Source organism: Dasypus novemcinctus, chromosome 6 (genome assembly GCF_030445035.2).
Source record: "Dasypus novemcinctus isolate mDasNov1 chromosome 6, mDasNov1.1.hap2, whole genome shotgun sequence".
Taxonomy (NCBI): domain Eukaryota; kingdom Metazoa; phylum Chordata; class Mammalia; order Cingulata; family Dasypodidae; genus Dasypus; species Dasypus novemcinctus.
In genome coordinates, this window is record NC_080678.1 from 103,656,458 (window position 1) to 103,681,986 (window position 25,529).

Here is a 25,529-nt window from a genome sequence, read left to right on the forward strand (position 1 = left end):
TGAGTTGTTACACAGACAAAGGAAACTCGTGATGTCAAATAGGGCCGTTGGGGCAGGAGGTGGCTCGTGGCTGCAGTGGACAGGTGAGCCCTGAATTGTAGCATGCAGGTAAACCTTTGAAATTGGCCAGGTGTGTGGCAGTTGCATCTTCTAAGGTATGCAGAGGAGGTCGGCCGGGCTGGCGAAGGAGGAAGAGGTGAGGTTGGAGACAGGTGGAGCGAGAAGGGCTGGTGGGACTTCGGGTGGAGAGGGCAGGTTCTCTGACCATCAGGACGGTTGGCAGCGAGGGCCCCAGACAGCCCTCTGCTTTGCTGCCTCTGGGCAGGTGCCTGGACATTACTGAGCCTCTGCTTCCTCCCAGCTTGTGCTGGGATTGGATATGCTGACTCATGAAGCACCTAGAACCTTCCAGGCACAGGCAAGTGCTCCAGGGTGAGAGCGGCAGTCACATGCCTGTCTGGAGACGAGAAGAGAGCTTTGGGGTGAGGCGTACGTTCATGAGTCATCAGCAAAGATGGTAGCTGGAGTCACAGGTGCTGCTGGGCATGGAGCGCAGCTGCCCCTGTTCTCCCTGGACCTTGCTGGCAGGACTCAGGCGGGCTGTGCCGTGAGGCGCCTTGATGCCCCGAGGGCATTCGTACTGGAGCTCCACTCCCGCATTCGTAGTCCAACTTGTCCACATCTTTAGACCCATCGAGGCACTCACCAGCCCTGCCTCAGCTTTGCATTCACTCGCTACTTGTGCCCTACCTGTGTCCTGCTCATCCCAATTCAGCAACTCCAAAGAAACGCCACCGATGACTGACGTGGAGTTCTGGGGTGGCTTCCAGCAGGGCAGTGAGGCAGTCTTTCCTAACTTGGCCCCAGCTCAGGTGGGCAAAGCCCAGAGAACTGTGCCTCCAATTGGCAAAACATCCCAACGAGCTGCAGCGGGAATAAAAAGCCATTATTTTATCTGCTGTATACACACATACATACACGCACGTCTACACAGATATAAAATATCCCTGAAATGGGAGCTGCCTCTTGCACATAATCTGCTCTTCTATTTTAATATTTGAAATTCTCATTGGCCGGCCACAGCAAAGCTCTCTGTCTCGACACCGTAACACATGGAGCTGTAGAAAACGGGTTGTTCCATCCGCTCTGCTTTAGACACTGACCTTGGGATGGTTGACAGTTTGGTAGTCACAGAGTTCTGAGGCCCAGGTTGGGCCTGGGCTAACCAGCCACAGGAACTCAGTGAACAGGACAGTGAACAGGATAAGTTAACAGGATAGTCTTCAGGTATATGCCAATGCAGAACGTCTCCACTAAATCAAACTCCTAACAGGCTTGGTGTCAGAATTTGCTAGACCAGTTTGGCTCAGAGTGAAAGGTATAAAGAAATGGGCTACAATGCACCAGCATACTTGTAGCTTACTCTCATGAATTTAGAGGTGGGACACAAATCTGTTGAACTAGAGTCACATTACCCAGAATTTAAACTTTAGCCGTAACAGACATATCAATTAAAATTCTAATAATGCCAGCAATGATTATGTATTTGCTGAGCTCCCAGGCACTGGGCAGGTCACATGTATTAGCAAAACTGATCTCTTCTGATACCTATTTTGCTTATATACATGCTATTGTCTGAATTCCAGAAAATAAAAAACAAGAGCAATCCTTCAGTCCTGAAGCAGCAAATGAGTTTCCTTCGTGAACGATTAGAACGCAAACTCCCTGCGACATCGTCAGGATTATGCGGAGAGGACAGTCGGTGGTCCTTAGCCTCCCTTGCCTTAGCGATCCCGCAGTGCTTTTCCTGCTGGACTTGCGCTCTCTGAAAGCTGCCCGCGAGCACGAGGGAGCAGCTGTCTGCCTGGGTTTTGAGAGCCATGTCCCAGTGCCCACTGCACTTGGGAAGCGGAGCTGACCTGCTGTGTCCAGAGGGGGTGTTTCCCCAGCCCCTCTGCAATTTCATTTTCTGTTAATCTGGTCTATCTCAAAACCTGGGCTTGTCATCGTCACTTTTGGCACCCGTTTTCCTTGGGAATCAGAAGTGAAATATGCAGGCTTTCTGCCATGAAATGACCCCGCACTCCCTGCTTGAGCATGTGAAAGCCGTTTTAGGCAAGCGTGTGAAGACTCCTAAGTTTGGTGTAATACACTGTGCATTTTGGCACAGGCCATTATTACGATGCAGCCTCATTTGTTTACCTTCCCGGCTAGGAAAGACACAGGTAGGTGAGCGGCCAAGAGGAGGAGGGGATAAATGGAGAAGAGGGAATGGGGTTTGGCTCTTGTTATATTGATTTTGGCAAAAACGCCACATGAAAAATTATGCCTCAGATAAAAATAAATTATCATCTACAAGTATTTGAATGAGAAGGGTTCCCTGTGAAAACTTAATAAATGAAGGTTAATTCAGTTACCAATTTGTAGCCATGAAACAGAACCAGGCATGTTATTCTTTGGAGCTTGTTTTGGGAAAGATTTCATAACCCATGAAGCAATTCTTCACAAAGTGCATAAAAGTGTCAGCTTACGTATAATTTATGCAGCGAATGTTAGTTATGGTCTGCTTAATAGTATTTAATGCTGTCGCATGACATCATTCTTTCATTTACCAAATGTGGAAAAATAAAAAGACCAATCAAAAACATTTTGCAGAGCAAGAAATATGCTTATTGAGTTTGATAAAAATTGTAGGAGACGATAAACAGATTCACTGGGGGAGGTATCTCTAGAAGATTTTTGAAAAGAGTTATTGTGGTACAGCATGTACAGTATTTACTCTGTGGTTATTTTAATCATAATTTACTTACTGTGTGTATGTTATCTAATGTGCTGCTAATGTGCCTTAAGCAATTCATTTTGCCGACAGCACAGTAAATTGCCATCTAGCCTTGGCCCTTTATTAGCAGCAATGATTAAATCCAATTTTAGTTGTACTTACTACATTTTCTCCACTGCCTACAGGGATTGCCTATGGGGGGGGAGTGCGGGGAGGAGGTGCTGCTTTTGCCCCTCATCTCACCATCTTTTAACCCAAAATCCAAAATCCAAAATTTTTAGCAGCATGTCCCCTACCTGTGTTTAGAGGAACTCTCGCTTCCTACCACCTCCGATATTTTTGCTGTTATGAGAATGCAGGTCAAAATGTTTGAAAATGTTGTATAAATAAAATATAACCCTCGATGTGTCACTACGCAGTGAAAGCGTTGAATAAAAGAAAGCCTTCCCCTTGCCTGTGTTCCTGTCTGCGTGCACGTGCGTGCGTGTTTGACTCCAGCGAGAAACCAAGGGTTGACTTCGTACATTGTGGGACCAGAATATTCTCCCACGTTAACTCAGTGGGCGAATTCTCCGAGGGTATGTAACTGCATTATTTAATTCTGCAAAGCAAGTCGGGGTACAATTTGCGTGAAATGTGTTACAGGAAATGAAGTTATAAACTCTCGCGTGCCATGAACCCTGGCACACATTTCCTGGTGTTCCCGTGGATGGGAATCTGCATAATGCAGCTGCGGCCTGCAGGCTCCAAGCTCATGCGCCACACACACGCCACTGTGTTTCTGAAACTCATTTTATTTGCAAATGATAGAGAAAGGGATTCCCTGGCTTCCAAGTTTGGGTTTGGTCCAGTGGCCCTCTCATCTGCAGGGAGCATTTTCTTGCAAGTTTTACCTGAGCCTAGTAGGAGAGGGCGGGCAGAGCGGGGCCTCGGCCTGAAGCCAACCCTGCCGTCCATTGGAGGAAAACCAAGTCCTGGCATCTTTTGGCCAGACCCCGGGGAAAGTGTGGGGCTCCTTTTCTTACCCTCAGATTCCACATAGGTAAACTGGCTTGTATGCTGCTTGAAACTCAGGACATGTTCTGCAAGCAAGACGGTTTTTAAAGAATTCTTCACAGGCTCTTGGTGAGGAAGGAAGCCGCTGTCTGTCTTTGGCCTTGGGAAAAGGGAGGGACACCCGCCAAGCCGTTGGGCCGAGCCGAGTCCTGGCTCCCCGGCCCGGCCGTGCTGGGAGACTTCGTGGGGCCTCCTGGGCCACGGCGGAGTCTATGGTCCTGGCCAGGCCAAGCTAGGGGTGGCCCCGTGGTTCTCACGGCCTCTGGGTGTCTTCCCACTTCCTCCGTGCATCCCTCTCCTAGCCCTGCTTGTCAGGGAGCTCCTGAAGACAGAGTCCAGAAAGACCTTTAGAAAACAGTCCCCGGCTGCGGCTCAGTCATCGCAGATGAGTCAGTTGTCGCGGGGCTCTGGGCAGGTGGCAGCTGCTCTGCCGGGACCGCAGAGGAGTGGGTGGGCGTGGCTGAGGGGGAGGTCACCCCCCCCGCCCAGGGGCAGGACAGGAAGATGAGGGGGAGGATTCCGGGCTAGGGGTGCAGGGGGTGGGCAGGGAACCAGCCTCCGATTTTTCCACTCCTTGATTTCAAGGCCTCTGTGCGGTGGCTTTTGAAATACCTCTCCAGGGACTGCTGAAACCTCAAGAGGCAATTGAATTTTCTTGGGTAAATTATCCAGAGAATTACCCAAGGCCTCTGACGACTTTAGAGAGAGCCTTGACGGACCCTCCACAGATGTTCTTGGGTCCTCGTTGGGGTCCAGGGTGAGTCCCGAAGTCCTGGTTCTCCCAGTGGCCACCCTGCGGTAGCCCGAGAGAATTAAGTCCTAACCAACACCGTCAAATGAAGGTAAACCCAAGTTGCTCACCTAAAAAGGAACTTGGCTTCTTTGTCATTATCTTGTCCCTTCATTCTGAAGATCAAAGCCGCTGTCCTTTGGAGTGATCACTTGACTAATTGCATGGTTATATCTTAGACCCAATTAATAGTTAAATGGCTTTTTACTGTTGAAATTATACCTTCTCTAGGAGTTAGAAAAGGAACAATGGCTCTGCCTGAGTCTGGTTGCTATAATATCGATATCCTTCATGAATAGTAAAAAGATTGCCTTTTTTAAGAAACCTTCCTTGGTTAAATTGATCTCTTTCCTACAGGGACCTGTAGAAATGGGCAGCTTATGAACACAGCCTAAACAGTTGCTGTTGGGAATGAAATAGAAGTGAAAAGAGATAATTCCTCCTGGAAATCCATGAAGAAGCAGGAAATATTCTGTCATGTGAGGCCCCTGGAAACTTCAAATACTTTGTCTTCTTTTTTCTTTCCACTTGGCCTTAGAAGTTAAATCTGTTGTTTGACAGTTTTTCTTGTCCATAATGTTTTCATTCCCCCACCCTAGCAAAAACCTATGCTATATTTTGAGGGGACCCTTCGGCTTTCAGATGCTTAATTTCATGGGGCTTATTCAAAATTGTCCCATTAGCAAACCCTGACATAGTAATTCACCTAAAATGAAATTGATTTCCCAGGAGCCTCCCTGTGGCATCGTGGGCTCCTTCTCTGACCTGGTGGGGAAACTCACCTCAAACCCCTGAAGGAAAACAAGGAAATGGATATAATCCCTGTGACACAGGACCTCTGCATGGCCCTGGAAAACAGCCTGCAAACTGCATTTACCCAGAAAAAAAAAGGGGGATAAAAGGCCTCTGGTTCCCAAATGCTGAAAGGCAGAGCCTGCTAACGGTGTATTTTTAATTACTTGAATGCTTTAGCACAGAACGTAGCCCGTTTGTAGTTACCTTCAATATGTATACTACAAATTATTAGTGCATGAAAATGGCATCCGAGTTCTGTTGCTGGGTCTAGTAATTTTGGATATTTTCCATGCTATTACTGCCTGCTCCATATACCTTTACTGGTTCTTTTTGAAATTAACTTAATGGCACGCTGCAGCAATGGACTGCCTACTGTGAGTGCGCACTTGCCTGCAAAGATGGGCCGGGTTCCCACTGAGACGCGCCGATTTGGCACAAACAGAGAAATGCTTCAGCATTAATTTACTCCAGTATCAAATTATTCAAAATAAATAATTAAAGGCTTTTCAGGAGTCAGAGTCAATATTTGCTTTCAATGTTTTGGATCCATGCAACCACAGCGCATCCTGAGCAGGGCCAGGGCCCCGCCGCGTCCTGCCACCGCAGCAGCAATCTCTTCCTCCGCTTCCACAGGTTTTTCCCTTCAGGCATTAAATGTCGTTTCTCTGTCCCTGAAATTTCTCCGCAGCCCCCAGGATGCTTCTCTGGTGAGTTCCGTCATTTCCCAGCAGCTGGGGCGTGGAGCAGATCTGATGTCCTCCTCTTGCTATGGGCATGTTGCCTGGAGCTCTCCTCCTGGCGGGATGTCCTGGGGAGAAGGGGTGTTGGAGCAAGAGGCCTGGAGCAATCCCCGGGAGAAGGCAAAACTCAGCAAGTCACCGGTCACCGTGGGAAAGGGGCCCCGGGGGGGGGCACCTACCTCTGCTCAGGGAGTTGCTGTTTGAACCATCTTTGAGCAGGGCCAGATGCATCTCCGTGACCACCTCGTCCACTGTTCCAGCCTCAAAGCTCTCCCTTCCTCAAATTCTCTGAGATGCTTGCATATCTGGGCTCAGAGTTTTAACTGTCGCATCCATCATGGGAAGCATGTCCTAGAGTCCCAAATGACAGTACAAGAGGCTCAGGAGCAGCTCTGGCTGGTGGCTCCTCTTTCCGAAAAGATGCGTCTATCTTTCAACTCTCCCACTGCATGCATGCTGTGTTTGCATGTGTGTGCACCTGCCCACCTCGCCCAAAGGGTTCAAGACACACGAGGATGTCGTCGTCTTTTATTATTTCGGAGGCAGTCACCGGGGAAACCCACCCTTGGAGCCTGGGTGGTCTCTGAGAAGCTATGTCCAACCCACTTTTAGATGGTGAGTGGAGAAAAGGGGTGTAAATGTCCCTTTAATTTCTCTCTCTCTCTGCTCTTCTCTCCATTCAGAAGAGAGCAAGGACCCAAAGAGCCACATGCACATCTTACCGGCCCCTCCACACAGCCCTATGAGCCTGGCAATGCTGGAAGCCCCAGCTGGAGAGGGGGAGAATGAGGCTTACAGGATGTCAAGCAACCTGGCCAAAGGCAAACGCCTCTCACGTGGCAGAGCTACACAGGCATGTGGCTTCAGCCTGGCTTCAGGGCTCATACCTGGACTTATTTTGCCTGGAGGAAGATGGATCTGGCATTTTGTATGAAACTGGATGAAGTGTTCACATGGCTAATAAGATGCTCATTCTGAAAGAAACAAATTTAATTAGAATACTTTTTTTTTAAGAGTACACTGGATTACAGAGGTAGAAAAGGTTAGGTGCCCGTAAAGATGGCACCTCTTTTAAAAGTTGGTGGTGAACAGTATATATGTATTTTAAGTTCTTGGTTAACCCTCAGAGAGAAATTGTAATAGATAACAATTTAGGTACTTAGCTGTGAGAGGCTGCCCCCAAGTTAGTTTGGTGGCCTTTAGATTAAAAGGGTTGTTGACTCCACTGTTTTCAGCCAAGATGGTGGTTACTTAATGCATAAGGGTTTTGAGCTTCAATTAATAGTTTTAAGTTTCAGGTTTGCAATACTTCACATGTTTTCTCTCCCTGGGAGCAGGCCATAAAGTCAATTGTGTGTCAAGTTCTACTTACAGTATTCTGGTATTTATTGTTCCACTTCGTATGTTCTGCACAGAAGCAGTACTGTTGACTCTAGAGAGAAACTAGGGAGTACATTTCACTGGCCTGGTGCCTAGTGCACTTTGGCACTCTGAGACAGTGCAGTCTGAAGATGATGTCCATTGCACATTTGGCTATACTGAGCCACTGCTGGCTGCTGCAGGAGGTTGAAACTGCAAAGCAGTTTCCATCCACTTCAGAAGCACAGCCAGAGAAGTCATAGATATTTTTATTGTTTTAGGGGTCAGTGACCAAACTAGCCAATAACTCATATGGAGAGGCAGCCTACAATGTATTCAAGGCCTGTTTTGAATGTAAAAGAGAGTTTGACAATGCTCAAGTTTATTTCTTGATTTTTATATACCTTTTAAACATTTTCAATGCAATGTGTTACATATTAAATGAACTTAACTTTTTAGTATTTTGCTTTTTACTTTTTAAAAACAAAATCTATTTTCATTTATTTCTCTCCCCTTTCCCCTGGTTGTCTGCTCTCTGTGTCCATTTGCTTCTGCATCTGCTTGCATTATCTGGCAGCACTGGGAAACTGCATCTCTTTTTTGTTGTGTCATCTTGCTGTGTCACCTCTGTGTGTGTGTGGTGCCACTTCTGGGTGGGCTGTCCTTTTGTCACACTGGGCGGCTCTCCTTACAGGGTACACTCCTTGGGCATGGGGCACCCCTACATGGGGACATCCCTGTGTGGCATGGCACTCCTTGCACGTAGCAGCACTGCACATGGGCCAGCTCCACACGGGTCAGAAGGCCCTGGGGATCGAACCCTGGACCTTCTGTATGGTAGATGGATGCTCTATCAGTTGAGCTATGCCTGCTTCCCCTTTGCTTTTTGCTTTTACACTTTTATCTTAAAGACATTAATTAGCAGGCATTTTAATTTAGCAGTGGAAGTAAAACTATTTTTATTGGTAAAATTAAAACAGAAGATTCCCAATGGAATAGAGGAAACTTTTATTATTACTACTTGAATATGCACATTGAGGTGACTTTCAGACAGGTTTCATTGCTATGAAGTTACTTATTGCTGTTCATATTAATCCAGGCTTCTAGCTAATAATGGCCCTTAGAACTAGAGCCATTTAAATGCTTCAGTTTGGAAGATATTTTTATAAACTCTTTACAATTGACAACAATTACAGACTGGCAAATTTACCTTAGATTACAATTAGTAAGCAATGGGATTTACTTTGTGCATTTAAGAGAAAGCAGGCCTATATTTAATATAATTTTATTAAACATGAGCTTACAGCTTTTATTATTTTAAAGATTCAATATATATAATGTAAACTTATTAACCTGGTATCCCATGAACCAAAGACATAATTCTTAAGCTAAACAAATTGAAATTGTTATTTTTTAAACAAAGAATGTTGTTTTCTTTTTCTGTACAGGGGCTTAAAATCTTCTGTTTTTGATCATTTTAAAACTGTGAATAATTTTTAAAGCATACTGATTTTTAGGCTTTGGAATATAAAGCAATTATGTAATTTGTTCCAATTGTAGCTTAATAAGGATTTTTATAACTTTTCCAATAGTTTTTGTATTCAGATTTCCATATGATTTTTTAATACCACCTAGTTCAATTTGGGTTTTAGGAATATATATATATTACTTATATAACTGCATATTTAACTTCAACAATTTGAGCAAATAGGCAGACATGCATAGTTTGATACAGAAACACCACTTAGTTGTTTAAAACTTTTTTTCTTTGCTGGCTAATCCAGAGTATAATCTTCTCACTGGTTTTCCTGGTTACATTGTTTGGAGGAACCTGGCAAGCATTTGGAGCTTCTGCTTAGACTGAAAAGAAATCTGGTAGCTCTGACTCACTTCCTTCTGAGACAGCCTGAACAATGGGGGTTGCTTAGTAAGGCCTTTTGGGCAAAGGAAAGGCCTCGTACACTGGGAAGAGCACTGCTTACTTTTGGAAAACCTGGCAACAGTTATTTCTGATTCCTCGTGGAAATGGCCAAACAGAATTAATTTATAGTATTGGGAAAGGTCAAGGAAAAAGACAACTTTCCCTTTAAAAGGGTAAAGAAATGCGAAGAACAAAATTATTTAGAATGACAGAAAACTGATATACATAAAACTTTTCTAAATCCAACTATAAGTTTCCCATAGTCTAATTATCAAGTTGAATTGTCAAGGGGTGGGCCAGAACTGCAGGAACCGTAAGCAAAGGCAAATGCAGTTTATAATTACTATCACAATAGTTGAAGTTTAAGGGTTAAATTAGTTATAAAATAACTATAAGATAAGTTTGAGTTATGATTACTATTATTATAATAAGCACTAGATAACCTTGAAGTAGCCATAAACAGAGGTAAATTAATTTAATATTACTATTAAAATAGCTGAAATTTAGCTTATATTTACTCCACTATAGCAGTTTAGTTATAAATTTATATATATATAGGTACTTATAAAATGATTTTAATTTTTAGTTACAGTTTTTAGTAAGTTTTTACCTTAAGGTGAATTTATTAATTAAGTCACAAGAATTTTATTAGTAACAACCTTGTGAAGTTTTTTGCTTTTCTAGTAACTGAATAAATTTCATTCGTGAGTTATGCATTAAATTTACCAGCAAGACAGTATTGGTATTTAAAAATTCATTACTTGGTTACTTTTTTTTTTGCCTTTATTTATTTTTTTAATGTTACATTAAAAAAATATGAGGTCCCCATACACCCCCGACCCTTCTCACCCCACTCCTCCCCCCATAACAACAACCTCCTCCATCATCATGAGACATTCACTGCACTTGGTGAATACATCTCTGAGCACCACTGCACCTCATGGTCACTGGTCCACACCATAGCCCACACTCTCCCACAGTCCAACCAGTGGGCCATGGGAGGACATACGATGTCCAGTAACTCCCCACAGCACCACCCAGAACAACTCCAAGCCCCAAAAATGCCCCCACATCACATCTCTTCCTCCCACTCCCTACCCCCAGCAGTCACCATGGCCACTTTCTCCACACCAATGCCATATTTTCTTTGATTACTAATCACAATATTTCATGAATAGAAAATCAGTAAGTCTGCTCTAATCCATAGTCTGTTCCTCCATCCTGTGGACCCTGGAATGGTTGTGTCCACTCCAAATCTATATCATGAGGGGGCTTAGATTCCACATGGATGCTGGATGCAATTATCCTGCTTTCAGTTGTAGGCACTTTTGTCTCCCTGGTGTGGTGGTTGACCTTCTTCACCTTCATGTTAGCTGAGTGGGGTAAGTCCAATAAACCAGAGTATAGGAGTGTAGGAGTTGCAAGTCTGTCGAGGCTCAGGGCCTGGCTATCACATGGTCAGTCCAGAGATTCAGGTCCCCTGGGTATACATTAAACCCAGCACCAAATGCAGATCGGGTAAAAGTAACAGGAGAGGCTTGTGGACAAAGATCACATCTGAGTCCAGCTACTTTTTTACTGTTATTCAACAAGTGAACTTTAAATTTTATTTTCTAGGACCAGGCAAACTGACAAGGTTCAGCATAGATTTTAAAGGTGAACATAAAGTTAAATACAGATTAAAATGGAAGAATTATTATTTTTTTATCTTTAGCATTTCCGGGGTATTGGGAGATAGGCTGATTAAATTTAGCATGATGTTGCCAAGCCAAATTGTTCTTTTCCTTTGCAGTTTTTATGACTATTGTCAGACAGTTTCCCAGCTAAACTATTAAAAGGGCTATTAAGTAATTAGAGGTTTCTTGTTCTAGGCAATAGTTTTTTCTCTGGACAAAGGTATTTTACCAGTTTTACAGTTTTCAAAACATTTCAAAGCATTTTTACAGAGAAATGCGAAGAGAAATTCAGAGAGGCAGAATCTGGGCAGAAGTTAATTTTGCAAATGTATTTTGGCTGTGAAACCCTGGGAGAGGAATTTTTATTGCATTCATCCGGGTTCTGTTCAGCACCCCTCCATCTCCCCCCTCCTAGGCAGCTGGGCATGATCAGATGGGAATGTGGCTTACAAATTGAAGGTATGGACTTACTGGGAGAGGCCAGCCCCTGGCTTTCCACCGCTGTCATGCATCTTCCTAAGGGAGGAGGAGGGAGAAGGTAATGGCAGCAAGTTCCAGCCTGCTAAAATGGCTTGAGAAAACTTTCCAGGCTTGGTGCCTTCCCGGGGACCCCTATCCTGGCAGGGTCATGATTCAAGCCATTGTTCCACCAGCCATCCTGACTGGGGCCAGCTCCAATAAACTAGGGTGCATGGTGTAGACACAGATGACCCCCGAGCCCCAGCAAATCGAACAGACCCAGAGGCAAGAGAGCAGAGCGTGTGCACATTCAGACTCCATGGTTTTGCTTTATAAACTACAATCATTTCACTCCTTTGCCAGTGACAAGGGAGGGCTCCAGGTTAACCAAAGTTCACTACTTCACACAATTACACAATTCAGCATCATTGTCCAGAGGCATGAAAACATTCTGAACAACAGAGACAGAAGCACAAAGCACATCAATCTGACCCACAACTTTATTCCTCCGGCTCGGCTGCCCCTGAGCAACCACTGTAATCCTAGGAATAAGGAACTTTCTTTCTTTTTTTTTTTTTTAAGATTTTTAATTTATTTCTCTCCCAGTTTTCTGCTCTCTGTGTCCATTCACTGTGTGTTCTTCTGTGACTGCTTCTATCCTTATCAGCGGGACCAGGAATCTGTGTTTCTTTTCATTGTGTCATCTTGTTTTGTCAGCTCTCCCTGTGTGGTCCCCATTCTAAGGCAGGCTGCACTTTCTTTTGCACTGGGCAGCTCTCCTTATGGGGCACACTCCTTGCATGTAGGGCTCCCCTGTGTGGCATGGCACTCCTTGTGTGCATCAGCACTGCACATGGGCCAGCTCCACATGGGTCAAGGAGGCCTGGGGTTTGAACCATGGACCTCGCATGTGGTAAGCAGACACCCTATCCTTGGGCCAAATCCGCTTCCTGGAAGAGGGAACTTTCAAACCAAACCTTTAATAGGACTTTCTGTTTACCCTTGCTGTTTACAGAGCAAGCTTATTTGCAACTCAGCACCAAAACAAAGATTTATTTCTGGCTAAACTTTTTCACTGTGTGAACTTATACTCAGATCAAGCTGTAGTATAAAAACCAAACAATTTTCCTGTAACCAAGATTTTCCAAATCCAGACCAATTTTCAGGATGCATTTAGACTTAAACCCATCAACGTTTTCCCCACTGTAATCAAACCTCCACTATCTTAGTGAAGGTGGAACCAGATGCTAATTGCAGTTAGCTGAACCTAAACATCAGGTTTCTTTTTTTTTTTCCTCTTTCCTTTCAGACCTGGAGAAGATGACTTTCCCCTGAATTTCTGGAGGTACTGGGGTCCTCTTGGGAGGTGATCAGGCTCCCCTTCTAACATTTACAGTTAGGTTTTCCTGACACTATGCCCCCCTGGGAGGGTCTTCCCTGGGGTGTGGAGATTTTTCACTCCCAGAATCTTTTTAGACCATCTGCTGCATCCGATTCTTGCTGAGAGGATTCTGGCAGAGCCCACATCCTCTTTCTGGACTGAAGAGAGTCCAGGACTGCCCGGATTTGGGGTCCCTCTGATCCCAGAGGCTTTTACCTGGGGGTCACACCTGGCAGCGCTGCCTTCCCCACACCAGACTTGTGCACAGCCAGCCCTTGGCTTCTCCGGTGGGAGCTGCAGTCAAGGACTCAGCACCCCCCCACCTCCCCATCCAACCCAGTCCTATTCAAGAGGGAAAGGGAACAGGTAAGCCAGAACCTTTCCCCTTGTGAGCCTCTGGCTCACACCATCACAGTAAGGGATTCAGCACTTGATTGCTATTTTAATTGTGGCTTGATGGCCTTAGGTGACTATTTTCCACACCTGGGAGCTCAGCTTCCTCAGCTCAGAAGCTGCCGTATCCAGATTGTACCCTGCTAGCATGGCTCAGGAGACTTAAGGAAAAAGTCTGAGAACTTCTACAAGGTGGGGGCCACCTTGTAGGAAGTTTTGGGGCCTGGGACAAATGAATTTGATTTCATATTCATTGAATCTTTTTCCTGTAGATGAATGAAAGGATAAATTGATTGATTTGTAGACTGTCTGCTAGTGGATTGCAGAGGTGTGGAAAAGAATGGAGGCAAGGAGACCAGCGAGGAGGCTGTCAAATGGTTTAGCAAGGGAGGAGGTGGCCAGGAGAAGTAGGTGGGAATGGGCAGGACTTGATGGCTTGGGATTAGTGGGTGTAGAAATGAGGAGAGTGTGATGTAACCCTTGGATATTTTATGAAGAAGTGGTTTGATTTTGGTGCCATTTGATAAGATGGGGAAGACTGTAAGAAGGGCAGAAGATGGGATCTGAAAGGATCACAAACTGCTGTATCAGTGATTTATTATTTTATTACTATTATTATTTTTAGAGATTTTAAAAAATTTATTTCTCTCTCCTTCCCCCCAGTTGTCTCCTCTCTGTATCCATTCACTGTGTGTTCTTCTGTGTCTGCTTCTATTTTTGTCAGTAGCACCTGGAATCTGTGTCTCTTCTTTGTTGTGTCATCTTCTTGTGTCAGCTCTCCATGTGTTGCACCATTCCTGGCCAGGTTGAACTTTCTTTTGCACTGGGCAGCTCACCTTACGGAGCTCTCTCCTTGTGCGTGGGGCTCCCCTATGTGAGCAACAGCCCTGTGTGGCATGGCACTCCTTGCACGCATCAGCACTGCATGTGGGCCAGCTCACCAAGAATCAAGGAGGCCCTGGGTTTGCACCATGGACCTCCCATGTGGTAGATGGATGCTCTATCTGTTGAGCCAAGTCTGCTTCCCTGTATCAGTGATTTAATTTGTCTTGAACCAAGTCTACCATGAGTGAACTCTTCAGGGAAACTCAGCTCCAAGGCATGACTCAAAGATCCAGGGTGTTACCATTTGTGGCTCTTCCCTCTTGACAAGTGGTCCCACAGTGGCATGTTAGAGAAAGACCAGTAGAAGTGGTGCACTGATGTGTATGTGCCTTTGGCTGGAAGTGGCAGTGATGCCCTCTTCTGCTTGTCTTCCTATCAGCCCAAATTCAGTCCTATGGACTGAATGCAGCTGACCACAGGCTGGGAATGCCATCCTCTTGTGCCTAGAGGTGGAATGATTTCAAGGAGGCATGGCGTAGGTACTGCTACAAGGGGTAGATGAAGACTGCTTTTAGGGTGTGTTGGTAAGTTGGAGTTCCAGAGAGAGGACAGGCTGGAGATGCTGTTTCCAGGTGCCTCTGGATATTATGTCATTACCTGGGCTATAAAGAATAACCTAGAATATATAGCCATGAGAATAATACATTTCAAGGAGGAATGTTACCAAGAAATTAAATAAGGCAAAAACCAGAAGAGACCTTTGCAAGTGAGGATGGAAGTCCAGTTGTGAAGTTATTGAAGAAAAACCGTGGCCAGCTTTGCCAAAATGATGAGAAGGGGCATAGTTTCATAGCTGGAGGAGAATATATTTAAGTTAGGGAAAGCTAGAGTATGTTTTTATTCTGATGAGAATATTCAAATAGCACAGAATGAAGTGATAATTTAGGATGGAAGCAGAATAAGTGATAATGGACACACCCTTGGAGGTGACATTGTCTAGAATCCAGAGCTCAAGCAGAGTGACAGAGCTTTCTGGAGAGCAGGACACACCATCCATTGTACTCTACCTCCTGGTAGAAGGGAAGGTAGCAAAGGTGGACAGAAGGGGTGGGAGAGTTTCTTTCTGAATTCTTGTATCTCTCAGTGGAAAATAAACCAGGTCATTGGCTGAGTGGGTTAGAGGGGGGAGACTAGGGGACACGTAGGAGTTTTGAGAAGAGGTGGGCTTTGCTGGGGAGCACCCCTCAAAGAGTGTGCCAAGGCTGCAGGTGTGAATAACCAGCAGGGTTTTGTTGCTGGGTGCTCCCACCGCACAGCCCATTCTGGTGACCAGAGTTACAGGCGAGCCCGCACGACTCGGTGAAGGGATAAGGAAACAGGGGAATCACTGGCATTTTTGATGAAGGGATTCGAATGACAAGGCATGGATATCAGCTGGAGAGCTAAGGGGGTGACGATGTGGGGGAGATGGAAACTTCTACACTTTTACCATGGTCAAAGGTTATGTGTCCTCTACTTGGGTCTGGTCAGTCTAACTTTTTCACCTCAAGGTTCATTGACTCAGAAGAGTCATTTGGGCACCCCAACAACCGCCTCCATGCATGTACCTGCCTGCATCCTTGGGCCTGGGGGAGGCCCCTGCGGCTGGGGCGGCTTGCACCCCGATGCTGACAGGGGGGTCTGGAGGGGTCAGGCTAGACCACAGCGGCATCTGAGGCTGCGGCAGACAGCCTCGGAGGGGCTCTCAGGCGTGGAGGACGCACGGCAAGGGGAGGAAGAAAGCCGTGGAGACCAGGTCTGTGTGCAAGTCCGGTTTATTGCGGAAGGGGACACAGCTTTATAGGGTTAGGGACTGCGTGGAGGGATTTGATAGGTGCGGGTGGGTACTGCTTCCTGAAAGGTGATTGTAAGCGGTTGATAGGCAGAGGGCTGGCTGAGAGGTTTGGAATAGGGGAGGGGAAAGGGGGAGTGAGAGCTGGCCGGATGTTGGGCTAGGCAGGAGATTAAAAGGGGGAGGGCAGCGCCAGCCAGCCGTTAGCAGCAAAGGCCTAGTCAGGCATGGTCACCTTATCTAGGCCCAGTGGGCAGAGGCGGTATCACTTCTTGCTGCACCGTTTGCTACTGTGGCAAGCCGGGCGCCCTTCCTCCCACATTTCCCCCTTTGTTTTCATTAAGCTCCTCCGAAAAGCTTGATTTGAGGAGGGAGGGGGACTGTGCCTGTCTTAGGTCGGGATTGTGCCCAGCCGGGCAATGCCCGTGCCACACAGGTGGCCAGTCTTACCCGTCATGGGGAAGCGCGGCAGCAAAAGGCCGTGTCCCTGCCTTAGGTTGACTGGCGGGCCGATCCCGTTGCCCATCATTGGCTAACCAGTCCAGCGCCTCGATGGAATGTTGGCGGCCTTAGATAAACAGGGCAGGGGAGGGGAAAGGGTAAGGGTAAGGGGTTAGGATGGGCAGTGAGAAGGGGTAGGGGCAGGGGAGCTGGGGCTTGGGTGCGTTGAGAGGCGGCTGGCCATTTGGGGAGGATGGCAATTAATGGAGACTCCTGGTGCGTCTTCGTCGGTGGTGCGGATTCGCTGGTACCGGACCTGGATGGGCTTACTAAGGACAGAGTTAACTTGATTTTTGACAAGCCGGACAATTCGCCTGATGATCCAGGGTCCTAGGGCTAATAGGAGGACAAGGGTGAGGAGCAGGCCTAGAAAGGGGAGAAAGTAAGAAAGGATTCCATTGGGCAGCCCCCAAGAGAAAGACCATCCGGCTTCACGTTCCTGCTTTCTCTTGCGGAGGCCCTCCCTACTTGTGCGAGGTTATCTCGAATGAGGCCAGAGTGGTTAGCATAGAAGCAGCATTTTTCTCCTAATGCTGTGCAGAGCCCCCTTCTTTTAGGAGGAGGAGGTCTAGGCCCCTGTGGTTTTGGAGAACGACCTCGGACAGGGAGTTGAGAGATGTTTCAAGGTGGGCCATGGAAGTCTCAAGGCGGGCGATGTCTGCATCGACAGCTTGCCTAAGGGTTGAAAAGGAATTATCTTGGAGGCTGAGAGCTGCAGCTCCAGTGGCTGCGCCGGCAAGACCTAGAAGGGTGGCAATTGTGATGGCGGTGAAGACTTCCTGTTTCTGCTCATGCTGCGGGGAGCTGAAGTGCTGCCAGGAGTCAAAGAATTGGTTATCAGTATAAAAGAGAACGCGGGGGGCAATGAGTATGAGCACACAGGTGTCGCTGGTGGAGTTAAGGGTTTGAACATTGAGACATGGAGTGAGGCCGGAGGAAGAACATAGCCATTTGGTATTATTAAGGGGAATTAGGAACTTAGCGGCTGCATTAGGGGTGTGAGTTAGGCTGCAGAGGGCCTGCATGGAGGGGAGAACTTTGCCGCCGATTTTTATTATACAGAGTCCAGTCTGGGAAACTGATTGGAGGGTGAGTCCTCTTTTTGTTTGGTTCCAATTGCAAGAGGTACCAGTGGAGTCTGGGGAGGTGCGATAGGCGCTGTTGGTAGCTATGGCTTCATAGAAGGGAGCCGCGGCGGAGAAGCAGAGCCAGCAACGTTGTGTAAGGTTGGGCTGGGATAAGTTTAAGGAGATAAATGATGAGTTGAGGAGGGCTACAAGAGGGTTGGGGGGTGGCAGGGTTTGGCGGTGGGGAGGATACCTAGTGATGGAAGGATTTAAGGTGGTAGCGGGAGGAGAAGGAGAAACAGAGGGAGGAGGGGGAGGCCGTGTGTGGGGAGGATTGAGAACTTGATTTGGGCCCATGGCGGCGGATTGTGTGCGGATTGAATTTTTCTTTATAATGAAAAAGGCACCGTAATCATAGCTGCTCATGTAAAGTCGGGCTCCCCAGGTGCGGCCCTGTAGCCAGCCTGCATTTTCAGGGTTTTTGACAGTGAGCGTAATGCTGCTCCAGTAGGGCTTAATGCTGCTCCTGTGACTTTTATCCTTAAAAGAAAGGGAGAGGTAGGGGTCCCTATTGGGAGCTCCCGACCATCCGTGGGCCATGGTTTTGCACCCCCAGGAGGGGCAGTAATAGTGCGCTGGGTCATAGCAGCCTCTGGCCGTGGAAGGACAAATATAGAAGCCTGAGACTTCATGATTATAGGGGCCGTCAAGGCCTGTAAGTGAGCTGTATCAACACCGGTGAGTCTTGTGTGTAACGTCTACGAGGGAACTGATGACAGGAAGGTTGGCGAGATTACATATGTGCACTGTGAAGGAGGGAGCACCCGCAGTAATGTTATTAGCGAGGAGCTTTTCCTGCTGCCAAAGAGAGAGTGTCCAGTTAAAGGGCCGATGGCTTATACTAGCCTGGTCCGTAGTGGAGGGGAGCAGAGCTAACATGAAAAGCAGGAGAGAGTGTAGATTTTTAGGTTTCTTGTTTGAAGCTAAGGCTCGGACAGCAAGCTGTACTAGCTGTCCAAGGAGGAGGGTGTCATGGGCTAGATCTGCGGCCATATTTAGCCTCTCCATCCGATGGGCGAGTGCTCTCATCATCCATCGTTGGAACCTGCTGCTGGCCGGTGGCGGGTTTGACATTTTTTTCGGGGATCCAGAGCGGCTGGGAGGCATTTTCTGGAAAGACACAAGCAAACCCTCTGCCTTGGGTGAGAAGGGGACTGGGTCCCTGCCAATTGTTTGTTTCTGGGTCCTTCTAAAACACCATCGGGGCAACTGTTGGTGCGTAGGAGGGGCCCCAATGCTTATGGAGGGGGGAAAGACCGTTTTTATCAAAGGAGAGGAGGTTTATGTGAATGAGGCAGGCAGTGATAATGTCGCCTGGTTGACTATGTGGGCGTAGATCCTTCTCTTATTGAATTTGCACTTTGAGCTGGCGGTGGATGCATTCTACTATAGCCTGCCCCTGGGGGTTGTATGGAATGCCGAAGTGGTGAGTAATGTTGTAGAGCTGGAGAAATGCAGCGAATGAGGAGCTGCGATACCTAGGCCTATTATTGGTTTTAACATCCCAAGGAACCCCCATGAATAAGATGGCTTGCCGCAATGCTTTAATGCAATGCTTGGCTGTTTCTCCCGGTAAGGGGACAGCGTAGCAAAGGTGAGAAAAGGTGTCGACTGTGACATGGACATACTTGAGGCGCCCAAATGATGGCACATGGGTGATGTCTATTTGCCATCGGGAGTTTGGCTTGAGGCCGCGGGGGTTGACCCCTTGTGGCTGCAACAGTCCAAGCGGCAAGAAGGGGGCGCATGTTTTACAGGCACGCACCAAATGCTTGCACGTTTCCTTGGGGAGGCCCGGCAAAAGACGTTGAAGTGAGGCTGCTGAAAAGTGGAACTTAGAATGGAGAAGTTTGGCTTGATTGACCAAGTCTCTGACAGTGGCTATTGTATGGGTGGAGATGGTTTGGTCGGCAGCAGAATTACCCGTGGCTAGAGGCCCGGGCAGCCCTGAATGGCTGTGAATATGAGAAATGTACTATGGCTGTGTGCGGAGCTTGAGCTCTCGCTGCAAGGCATGGAGTGCTTGATCAATGGGTGTGTCACGTGGAAAGAAAACAGCGTGGGCAATAACTGAACAAACTTGCAGGGCATACTGACTATCAGTGAAGATGTTGACGGGCTCATTGCCGTGGTGTTGGAAGGCAGTGAGGATGGCTAGTAGCTCGCCCACCTGAACCAATCCAGGATGGGTTTGGCAGTAAATGGTTGGCAAGTCACGGCTGGGAGAGTAGGCAATATAAGTAAACTTGGTCTTAGAGGCGTCCGTGAAGACAGTAGTGGAGTTGGAGAGAGGCTTGGAGCCAGGGAAAGGGTGGTATAGTGGGGAGAGGGGGAGCCTTGTGAGGCCCTGGAGCAACTTGTGTGTGGGGGGGGTAATGGCAGTTAAAGGTCCCGTGGAAGATTTCTAGAAGAATTTGAGCACGGGGGTTTTCGGAGAAAAGGGCAGTGGTGTGCTTATCAGTAAGGCATACATATTCAGAATCAGAGACAATATTCAAGGACTCTTAAAACATTTGTAAAACTTTAATGATGGCTCAAAGCTCCGTGCATTGAGCAGATGAATAAGGAGTTGGCTAAACCTGTTCTTTTTGGAAAGTAACACATGCTGTTTTGTTTTTTTTTTTTAATGCTGCTTTTTCATTACTATTACTATTAGTAAATACTGTACAAGATGGTTGGGCTATGCACATAGCCTTGAAAAGCACTGCAAAAGTTTATTGTTGGGTTCTTTACAGATAAAGGAATGCAGTTGGCTTGATTTGTGTAAGACACTAAAGAGAGTCTCAGCAAGTTTTAAAACAAAGTGATAGCAACACAGCTGGACTTTAACTTTTTGCAACAAACTAGCAGTATTTGGGATTGCTGCACACTAGTGTTGTTACTTTAATCTATGGTAAGGGGTTGTTTTTGTGACATATACTCTTTTATAATAATTAAAACTATAATTAACCATATTGTACTTTTCTTTAATATTATGCTGAAATATTGGTAACTTTATACACTTTTAAGCATTCATAGAAACTTTTTATCCATACGACTTTAATTAATAGAGGGTTTAAGGGAAGAAAAAGTTGTTAATTTTATAACACTGTAAAACACCTTTATTTAGCTTATAACATATTAAATGAACTTAATTATTACTTTAATTTTTCTTTCAAGGTAAAAGAACAAATCTCCTACAATTAGTTTGGAACAAAAGGCCACTGTTCAGGATTAGGTCTTGAGAAAGCAGTTTTGAACGTTATGTTCCTTTAAGAGATAAAGCTTTCTTTCTTGGAACACCGAGGAAATGATAAGCACAAGAAACATAAGACAGACTCTCTTTGTATACTGACTGAGGATAAGAACTTTTACTAAAACAGATTAATGGTGAGAGGCCTTGAGAAAGAACAAAAATTTTCAACTTTGCATCAGCATACTACCCGACACCAAAGCCTGTAAAATTTTATAGATAGACCCATTAAATTTTCTTTAACTTTAACTGTAAAAATTCTTTGTCCATTAATCTTCTGCAGTTTTAGCATTCACTCAGGTTTCGTCCTATATTCTACTTTTTCCAATAGTCAATTATTTTATTTCAGGACAAAATTATTTTCTGTTTCCTTAATAATAAAAACACATTCCATATAGCCTACATCAAAGTTATCAAGCAAACCTCTTATAACAATACTGTGAACATTAAACAAGCTTGTTAAAATAATGAACTTTTCTTTAAATACTTAGTAGCATGCAATATTAGAAACAGTTTCCTAGAAGTAAGTTGGCAGGGGAGGCTGGTTGCTGCCAATCTTTCCTGTTATAAAATTACCTTTTATTATTATCATCATCAATTCAGTTTTATATATATTTAAGAATGACCTTTTGGAATTAGCCATTTAATACTTTAATGTAAACAATGCTTTATTAAACCTTTTATTTATAACCATATAGACTATTGAAGACAAATTTTATGTTTATAGAACACATTCCCTTACTTAAAGTTATCACAATACCTTTTACAGCTTGCCATCTGCAAATTAAGTTTCAAGAGTTCATGAAAAATTAGCTATTTTACTTTAGGACAAAATACGCCTTTTTGCAAAACTTATTACATTTCAGTTAGCATTTTCACAAACTTTTAACCTTTTTTAATATTCATTTAAGCTTTACATTCTTTATATTATCCTGTGAAGAAAAATAAGTTATTCATTTTAATCTGGGCAAGAACAACCTTTTATGAAGACGTACAGTTAATCTTGTCAATCAAGACTTACGATTTCTATTATTGTAGATATTTTATTAACATTTAAGCTTATGTATTGATATAATAAACTGAAGTATTAATATAAGCGCTTATTTAATTTTTGGCCATTTGGATAGAGCTCTTTTAAAGATTTCTAGTAATTTATATTTACCATCCGGAGGTATCACAATATACATTGACATTGAACGAACAGACAAACACAGAACAATCACAACACAGTAACAGAAACATACAGTTTACAATTAATTCATAATTCTTAGTTTCTTAGTATAGCTGCTTTTAAATCCTCTGTTATATAGCACATTTTAGATTGTACATTTCAAGATTTTCTCTGGAATCCATGCTGCCTGCAACACGAAAGCCTGTACTCGGAAACATTCCTATCAGTTATCAGCAATCAGCTAAAATAACTTGAGCAGCAGTTAGGCAGACCATTAGCACACATTTTTGGATAATTACTGTAAGACTATACTGAGACTTGAAGTTCAGGAGTAAACTATTGATTTAAAACTGAAAATTCCTTTTTAAACCTTGATAAAATTTTTGTACTAATTTTAATATCTTGGTTAAAGAAGTCCAATTAGAATTAGCATGGAAATAAAACAGAACACCAATGTTGCCATGTTTTTTTCTCATACCAGTGGATTAACTATTATTAGCCTTTACTAGCCCAGAGCTACATTGTCATGTAGATAGTAGGGAGCTTGAGGAGTTGTGAACAGGTGTGGGCGTTTGCTGGAACAGAGTTGATTGCCTTATAAGCTTGTGTGGATTTTCGGGCTTGTGGCTGGCCTTGTTGATAGGCGGGGCCAATTTCAGATAGGTATCAGGGTCCGAGAGATTGGCAGTGGAAACCTAGGGGTTGAAGGGGACCAGTAGATCCCAGCAAGCCTGGAGTTGCCTGCCCGAAACTTTACATTGGTGGCAGGCTAGTAGGCCAGCAAGCGCTCTGACTTGCGGCTCTTGGCGGGAAGATAGACGCCCGCCCATTTTTCTGCCGGGGCCGATAACGGGGGTCCTTACCTTGAGAGCGTGGCAAAGGGATGGGAGCGAGGTCCCACGGGGGTGAGGCAGCGGTCACGTCGGACCGGCCCCGGTCCCTGTTCGGGCGCCAGTTGCGGCTGGGGCGGCTTGCACCCCGATGCTGACGGGGGGGTCTGGAGGGGTCAGGCTAGACCGCAGCGGCATCTGAGGCTGCGGCAGACAGCCTCAGAGGGGCTCTCAGGCATGGAGGATGCACGGCAAGGGGAGGAAGAAAGCCGTGGAGACCAGGTCTGTGCGCAAGTCTGGTTTATTGCGGAAGGGGACACAGCTTTATAGGGTTAGGGACTGCGTGGAGGGATTTGATAGGTGCGGGCGGGTACTGCTTCCTGATAGGTGATTGTAAGCGGTTGCTAGGCAGAGGGCTGGCTGAGAGGTTTGGAATAGGGGAGGGGAAAGGGGGAGTGAGAGCTGGCCGGATGTTGGGCTAGGCGGGAGATAAAAAAGGGGAGGGCAGCGCCAGCCAGCCGTTAGCAGCAAAGGCCTAGTCAGGCGTGGTCACCTTATCTAGGCCCAGTGGGCAGAGGCGGTATCACTTCTTGCCACACCGTTTGCTACTGTGGCAAGCCGGGCGCCCTTCCTCCCACAGCCCCCCAGGGAGGTAATAGTACTTCACTGCAGGTATCTCAGCTGGTACCTGCACACGGGGGTGATTATTTTATTAATTGCTTCCCTTTTAGATTATGACTTTCTGGGGGCAGAAACTGTCCATTTTGCTTTTAGTAATATCTTCAGTATCACATGCCTGGCACTTATCAGATACCCCAGAATTAGCTGGGAATATTTACTAGTTCATGTGTGTCCATGTCACAGAGCAGTGGGTTAAGGCACAATTTTCAATAGGGCAACTTGCTTTCCTGCATGTATCGGTAGTGTCAACTGAGACATGGCAAACTAAGCTGCAAGACAACAGAGCCATTTATCTGGAGTCTTAGAATTTCAATTTGGGAAGCACAGATTCAGGGAGCACCTCAAATCATGTCCCATTTGGCATTTCCAGGCCAGGGTTTATAAAGGAAAGAAGTTTGACAAGTTGTTTGTGGTTGGTGGGTATTTGGGGTGCTCTTGTCCTTCAGGTTAGATGGTTAACTGAGTTCTTTACCTTATGGTTTATGTCATGGTTCAGAGGTTCTTGGGGTTTTGAGAAGCGTTGTTGCTTGAGGCTTTGCCGACTTAGAAGTTTATGGTATCATTTGTGACATCTCATTCAGGCCTCTGTAAGAGTGCCCCATAGAGTGACCTGCTGGCTCCATTTTAAATGTCTTACAGCCACAGTAACTCTACTTTGTTTTATTTCTTTAAACAGTAGGTAGAAGACTTGGTTGTGGATGAAAAATAAAGAGGTGGCTCCTGCAATAAAATACTTGAGTAAATGGGGGGTGACATTTGAAATTGTTAGGGTCGTGTCTAGAGACCCTGTGTGAAAGGCAGAACAAAAGGAGGCAACTGCTTAATTTTAACAGTGTAATGAAAACCTGAAATCCTCTAAATTTATACATGAGTCCCAGGAAGAGAAATTCAGCCCTGGCTTTCAATAGAAGCTTATTAATAATGTGAATAGGAATAACAATATTTGTATGATACAGAAGTTGATGTTGCACTGGATGACGTGAAGGTATTTATGAAAAGGGTAAGGATTAGCGTGCAAGATGCAAATCTTCCCACAGGAAGGACAGCACACCCCGAGCTCTGTTCAGCTGGGTGGTGGAGTGGGGACCAGTGAAAGGTGGTGGTGCTTCTACTACCAGCGTGTGTAAACCCCGTGCTCCTGCGTGGGAAAGCTCCAGACAGCAGCACAGGCTCACTCCTAGGTTTCTTTCAAAAAGAAAACCACCAACAACAAAAGCCCAGCCACCTCTGGCCTTTTGCACCTATTTCTGTCTCTTCTGAAAATGGCCCTGTGCTCCTTGGCATGCATTGTGCAGCAACACATATGTCTGCTCATGAGAAAGGCAAGGGATGGTTCCTTGGAGGTGTAGAGTAAGAGAATTCTAAACAGAACTTAGAGCCTGATCTCTAACTTGGAGAAAACAGCCACCAGTGCACCTCCTCACCTCCATGCATGCTCGGAAAGAAGCAGAACAAGGTGAACCCTTGTGCACCTGCTCGTGGCTGTCAGTGAGGTTCCACCTGAGAATGGTGGCCATGCCCCCTTGCTTTTCCTGTGCAGCACTACCATCAAGAGGTCATGGATCCCAGGCAGCCACCCTTCATCAGCCAGGTCAAGTGGAAGAAGAGCCAGAGGAACTACCTGAGAGAACCTGTGCTGCTGATTCCTGAGTCCTTCCCTTTGACAGGTACTGCTGGGCCACGTGGTCTTTCCACAGTGAGCCCCTCTGAGCCCCACAGGCCTGTGGCTGGAGACGTGTGCTTCTGGCAGCACCTCGCCATACCCCTGGAACTAGATGCCCAGTCTTGCTGGGTTCCTCCTCTCCCAGATGCCACTGTTTAGTCTTCTCTGACATAAACGTAGATCCTTGCTTGTTCAGATAGACCTTTTGATTTTCTTTTCTAAAAGTTTAACAGACAAGAAGTGTAATTATTATAGGATGGTGAAAGATTTGGTGGTCCATATGAGGTTGGATCCAGAAAAGAGGCAACCTGAATTTTTA

The 25,529-nt window shown here is 45.8% G+C and overlaps 1 pseudogene; it reads right to left on the reverse strand.

Moving 5' to 3' along the window:
* The window catches only part of LOC131278906 (putative zinc finger protein 487), a 58,200-nt pseudogene extending 33,136 nt beyond the window's left edge, over positions 1 to 25,064 (reverse strand).
* Positions 25,065 to 25,529: the final 465 nt, after the last annotated feature.